Genomic DNA, 5905 nt, shown 5'->3' on the forward strand with positions numbered 1-5905 from the left:
CTGTAAAAACGTTAGGACCTTTATGATACATATAGGTAAAGGCAAAAAGGTATGTTTCTGAAGAATTGAAAACAGTCTATTAGAAGGACAGTGATCATTAAACCGTGTAGCTTTGACTTACACAACTAGGTTCAACACAGGCAAGCATTAATTAAGGGGCTATAGTGGAGAGTTTTTATTTTTACTCCTACAGGTTTTCATTTAAAGTAGAGCAATTAACACAGACACACACAACTCACAGACTTGCAGTGCCGGCCACTGGCATGTGTATTTTACAAGACTGGCTGAAACATATGGAAATTTCTACCTAAATATGTAGATCCTGGATAAAATGCCTGGATATATGAAGTTGATAAGAGGATGCAAAGAGCTGAGTTTTCAAAGATCTCTTGAGACAAAAAGTCTCCTTTGGCGCCGTGAGACATTTGAAACGCCCTCTCTTAGCATTTCCTCACCTATGAGATTTCAAATTCATACAGATATTAACTTTAGATCTGTCTCTACTAATTCTTGTTCGTTACTGAAACCTTTAAACTGTATGAGCTCATCAGTGTTATAACTTTGAACAAAAGACAAAAAGACAACAAACACGGCAGACAAAAGACAAAACAACACAAACATTGAGGCCTCTTATAACATCTTATTATTTTCATCTGTTCTTAATATTTCTGTTAACATGTTTTTCTTCTTATTCTTACCCGTATTTTAGATTCTTTTGAGTTTTAACACTTTTCCTATTAATAACAAAGGAGAATTCCAAAGGGAGTTGCAGGTTCTATATCAGCTTTTCTACTAAAAGGGCAAGACTATAGAATTCAGCATCTGACAAAGCAGGGATAGATATAAAAGCTACAAATTGTTTTAATAAATTTCTTTCCCATAAATTAGCACTAACCTGTAGCACATAAAATTGCATTTGAGGGGGGAGGCGTTTGTGCGGGGAGAAGGGTGCAAAAATGAATGAATGGAATTCCAAAATCTCTGTAGATGTTCATTGAAATGAAAAATAAACAAACTAAATTAAAAAAAAAAGGAAAAAAATATTGCATTTGAGCCTTTTGGTCATAAGGTTCTGCACAATCATAAATATTCTTAGACCTTAAACATTAAGAGAGGTTCCTAATTCAAAAAGAGTTAACGTTAATTTTTTGCAAAGGCCAATTAAGAGACTAATTATTTTTTACTAATAACAGACACAATTAGCTTTTATATCCACAAGACCTGTACAAGAAATTTGATTAACAGAAAAAGAGAGGACTTTTGATCATTAATGATGGTTTTTCCAAAACAAATATTTCTTAGTACTTCCAAATCCTATTACTTTTGATCTCTTAATAGTAGGAAATGCATGACAAGCAAGAAGCAAAAGTTGAGCAATTATTTAACCAGTTTGTAGGAAAAGGAACAATATTTTTATTACTTCAAATGAAGAATTTAAGATACTAAAGAGCTGAACAGAAGATTCCAAAAAGCAGCTCGGAATGACAAGGCAAAATAGTACAATGAAATGTGCGAGGAGCTAGAGTCGGAAAATCAAAAGGGCTGAACTCGTTCAGCATTTCTTAAGCTAAAGGAACTCAAGAACAAATTCAAACCTAGAGTTGCTATAATCAAGGATGCTTTAGGCAGAATATTAAACGATCCAGGAAGTATTAAAAGAAGATGGAAGAAATACACTGAGTCATTGTATCAAAAGGAATTGGCAGATACAGAAGCATGAAATAACTTATGAGCAACAGCCTATGGTGATGAAGGAAGAAGTTCAAGCTGCCTTGAAGGAAATAGCAAAAAATAAGGCCCTAGGAATAGATGGTACACCAATTGACGTATTTCATCTTCTTTGTTTTAGCAGGGCAAGATGGCAGTAGTTCTAACAGTTAAGATTTTGTTAATGAGATTTTAGTAAGAAAAGGTAGTGACAGGAATTTTCACAGGGCCAAAACATCGGTAATAGTCATCTAAACAATCCCCTAGCCTATGCCATTGCTTAGAATCAATAGTTCCTTCTTGCAGAAACCATGGGCAAACATCTTCTAAAAACAAGAAAAATTTCTTTAAATCTTTTTTAGTTACCCTTATACCTCGTGCCTTGAGGGAATTCTTGATACCCTTTATGAACAATTCATGTTCACTTAATTCCTGTCCCATTTTCGCCACTTGCTTCCTTTTACCTCATGCTGGGCTTCAGAGTCGGGTCATCACTAAAGCAGCACATTTCGAGCCCTTTCTCTTCGCTGTCCCTGACTCACGGTGGTTCCTTGTTCGCGTGGATCAGCTGATTACTGTTCTGAAGCAGTGGTTGTCAAAACTTTCCCGAGCCCAAGTCGCCCCAATGTTGGGGGCCAACTGTCCCGGCCTGCGGGATCTTTTCAACGGGGACCCTGGGAAGGAAAGAATGACAAAAAAAGGGGGCATGAGGCACAAAGGCATCTGAGACAAGTCGAATTTCTGATCAAGTCTCGATTTTATTGAAAGCATTCACAACTTATATACAGAAGCACAATGGGGGAGGAGAAGTACGCAATGGGGGACAATAACATGTCGTTTCTAGTAAGCTGAAAGTTATTTGGTAAACAGAAACTTAGCAGGGTGTTCCCAGTAAACCGAAACCTATCCTCCCAGGGTGGGGCAACATGTCCAGACATGTCCTTAGAGAATTACAAAATGGCTTCGGCTAGGTTGAACTAGCAGTCTCCAACAGGATGGGTATGTTGGAGATAGTGTGATTGGCACAGGACAGAGCAGAGTTTAGAGCAGTTGTACATAGGGTCACTATGAGTCGCAAGCGACTTGACAGCACGTAACAAAAACAACAACATGTCACCAATAAAAAATTTGTACCCAGGAGTAAAGAAGGTACTATTATAACTCAATAAATAGGCATATAACCCAATTTTAAAAGAAAATAATTTTGAACAGGTATTGCTTCAAAAGGGTTATACATATTGTCAATCAATACACAAAAAGATGCTCAACATAATTGATGTTGTTGTCAAGTGCTATCGAGCCAAGTGTGACTCAGAGACCCTAAGAATAACAGATCTAAGCCCTCTCCTCTCCTGTACCATTCTCATCAGTTCTTGACGTACTTGAGGCAATTGCTGCAGTTATCATGTCAGTCCATCTAGTGGATGGTCTTCCTCTTCTTCACTGACTTTCTACCATTTCCAACATGATGTCTCTTTCCAAGGACTAGAACAACATGCCCAAAGTATGTGAGAGTAAGCTTTGTCATCCTTGCCTCTAAGAAGCACTCTGGCAACACTTTCCCCAACACATACCTGTTCATCCTGTTTGTAATCCATGAGCTATTCAATGATCTTCTCTAACACCACAACTCAAAGGTATTGGTTCTTCTTCTGGTATCCTTATTCATTGTCCAGCTTTCATATACACAGCAAATGATTGAAAAGACTGTAGCTGGAATTAGGCACATCTTAGTCTTTAAACTGACACCATTGTTGTTTAGTATTTTGGAAAGGTACTGGACAGCAGACTTCCCAAAGTAAACTTCAGAATTCTTGCCTCCAAGGAGCAGCCTGGCTTCACCCTCTTCAGGACAAACTGTTCATTCTCTTAGCAGTCTATGGTATATTCAATACTCTTCTCCAACACCACAGCTCAAAGGCATCAATTCTCCTTCTCTTATCCTTAGTCATTGTCCAGCTCTCTGATGCATAGCAAGTGACTGCAAAGACCATGGCCTGCATCAGGTGCACCTTAGTTCTCCAGACTGACATCATTGCTCTCCAGTACTTTAGAAACAGAAGACTTTTCCATCACAATATGTCTTTTAATTTCCTGGCTGCTGGTACCAAGAGTATTGACTGTGGAGCCAAGCAAACTAAAAGCTGTGAACAATCTCAGTCTTTTCACCATCCATCCTGATTCTGCCAATTGGCCCAGTGGTGAGAATTTTTGTTTTCTTGATATTGAACCTCAATCCACACTGAAGGCTTCAGTCCCTGACCTTCTGCAGCAAGCCTTCAGGTCCTCCTCAATTTCAGCAAGCAGGTTGTGTCATCTGCATAAAGCAGATTGTTGATGAGACGTCTTCCAATTCTGATGCCACATTTCTCCTCATAGAGCCCAGCCTCCCAGATAATCTGTTGTGCATAAAGATTGAAAAGGAATGGAGATAGGACACATCCCTGGCGTATACCCTTCCCAATTTTGAATCTTGCTGTGTTTCCTTGCTCTGTTCTGACTACTGCCTCCTGGTCCAAGTATAGGTTTTGCATTAACATAATCAAATGTTCTAGGATTCCCATTCTTCAAGAACTAGCCACAGTTTGTTGTGATCCATACAGTCAAATGCCTTTGCATAATCAATGAAACATAGATAGACACTCCTCTGGTACTCCCTGCTTTCAGCCAAGATCCATCTAATGTTAGCTACAATATTCCTAGTACCATGTATGACCCCTTCTAAATGCAGCCTGTGCTTCTGGTAGGGAGAAAGGATATAACCCTGATGCATATACTTGATTTTAAACCATACAGTGTTTCCTTGCTCTGTTCTTACAACTGTTTCTTGATTGAGGTGTTCACTAGCCTGTGCCAAGAAATTTGGAAGACAGTTACCTAGCTAACTGATTGGAAAAGATCCATATTTGTTCCCATTCCCCAAAAAGATGACCCAACAATATGTGGACATAATATCACAATATTATGAATACCACATTTAAGCAAAATCTTCTGAAGATTATTTTTAAATGGCTGGAATTATATGTCGACAGGGACTTAATAGAGGTTCAAGCTGGGTTTAGAACAAGCCATGACATCCGGGGTACAATTACTGATGTCAGATAGATCTTCATTGAAAGCAGAGAATGCTAGAGGAATGTCTATTTTTGTTTTATTTACTGTGTAAATGCATTTGGCAGTGTGAATCTAAACAAACAATAGCTTACATTGAGAAAAATGGAAATTCCATAACACTTCATTGTGCTTGCATGAAAACAACATAATTAATTATTGAAAAATCACTGTTTTCAAGCTCAACTCATATTGTTCATCAGTTGGTTTTCTGGGACCATGAAACTTTATGGGACTCTTCCTCTGAGGGGCCTCAGAGGATTTCCCAAAATGGTTATCTACTCCCTTGATACGGAAAAGCCAACAAAATCACGCAAATCAAGAGGTCCAAATCTCCAGGTCCATTTTAAGAACACCCGAGAAACAGCCCAGGCCATAAAGGGTATGGCTATCTGGAAAGCCACCAAGTGCCTGAAAGATGTCACTTTGCAAAAGCAGGGTGTGCCATTTCGATGTTACAATGGTAGAGTTTGTAGGTGTGCCCAGGCCAAACAGTGGGGTTGGATAGTCAGTCGGTGTTCCAAAAAAGTGCTGAGTTTTGCTGCATATGCTTAAAAACAGAGAGTGATGCTGAAACGTAAGGGTTTAGATATAGATTATCTGATCATTGGGCACCTCTAGGTGAATAAAGCTCCCAACATGCACCATTGCATGTACAGTAATCAGATTAAGCCCTCCATCAACTCCCCCTGCCGTATTGAAGTGATCCTTACTAGAAAGGAACAGGTTATTCCTAAACCAGAAGAGGACGCCGACCAAAGGAAAAGATCTCCCAGAAGAAACAAGAGCTTATGGCTCAGGGGTAAATGATTCAGCTTCAAATTCAAATAACGTAAACAAACAAATGGGCGACCGAAGGCCATAGAGCGGAAGTGACGTATGGCGGCAGACGGAAGTGGCGTATGGCAGCCGATGGGTTGCGCCACGGCCCCCAGTGTGAACTGAGATTTAATGGTGGAACGGCGACTGACTGCGAGAAGACACGACTGACTGCGAGAAGACGTTACAATGTCGATCGAAATCGAGTCCTCAGATGTTATCCGTCTCATCATGCAGTACCTGAAGGAGAACAGTTTACATCGGGCAC

Source organism: Elephantulus edwardii, unplaced genomic scaffold (assembly GCF_000299155.1).
Source record: "Elephantulus edwardii isolate Elephantulus edwardi_28Jun2011 unplaced genomic scaffold, EleEdw1.0 scaffold00167, whole genome shotgun sequence".
In the NCBI taxonomy this organism is placed as follows: Eukaryota; Metazoa; Chordata; class Mammalia; order Macroscelidea; family Macroscelididae; genus Elephantulus; species Elephantulus edwardii.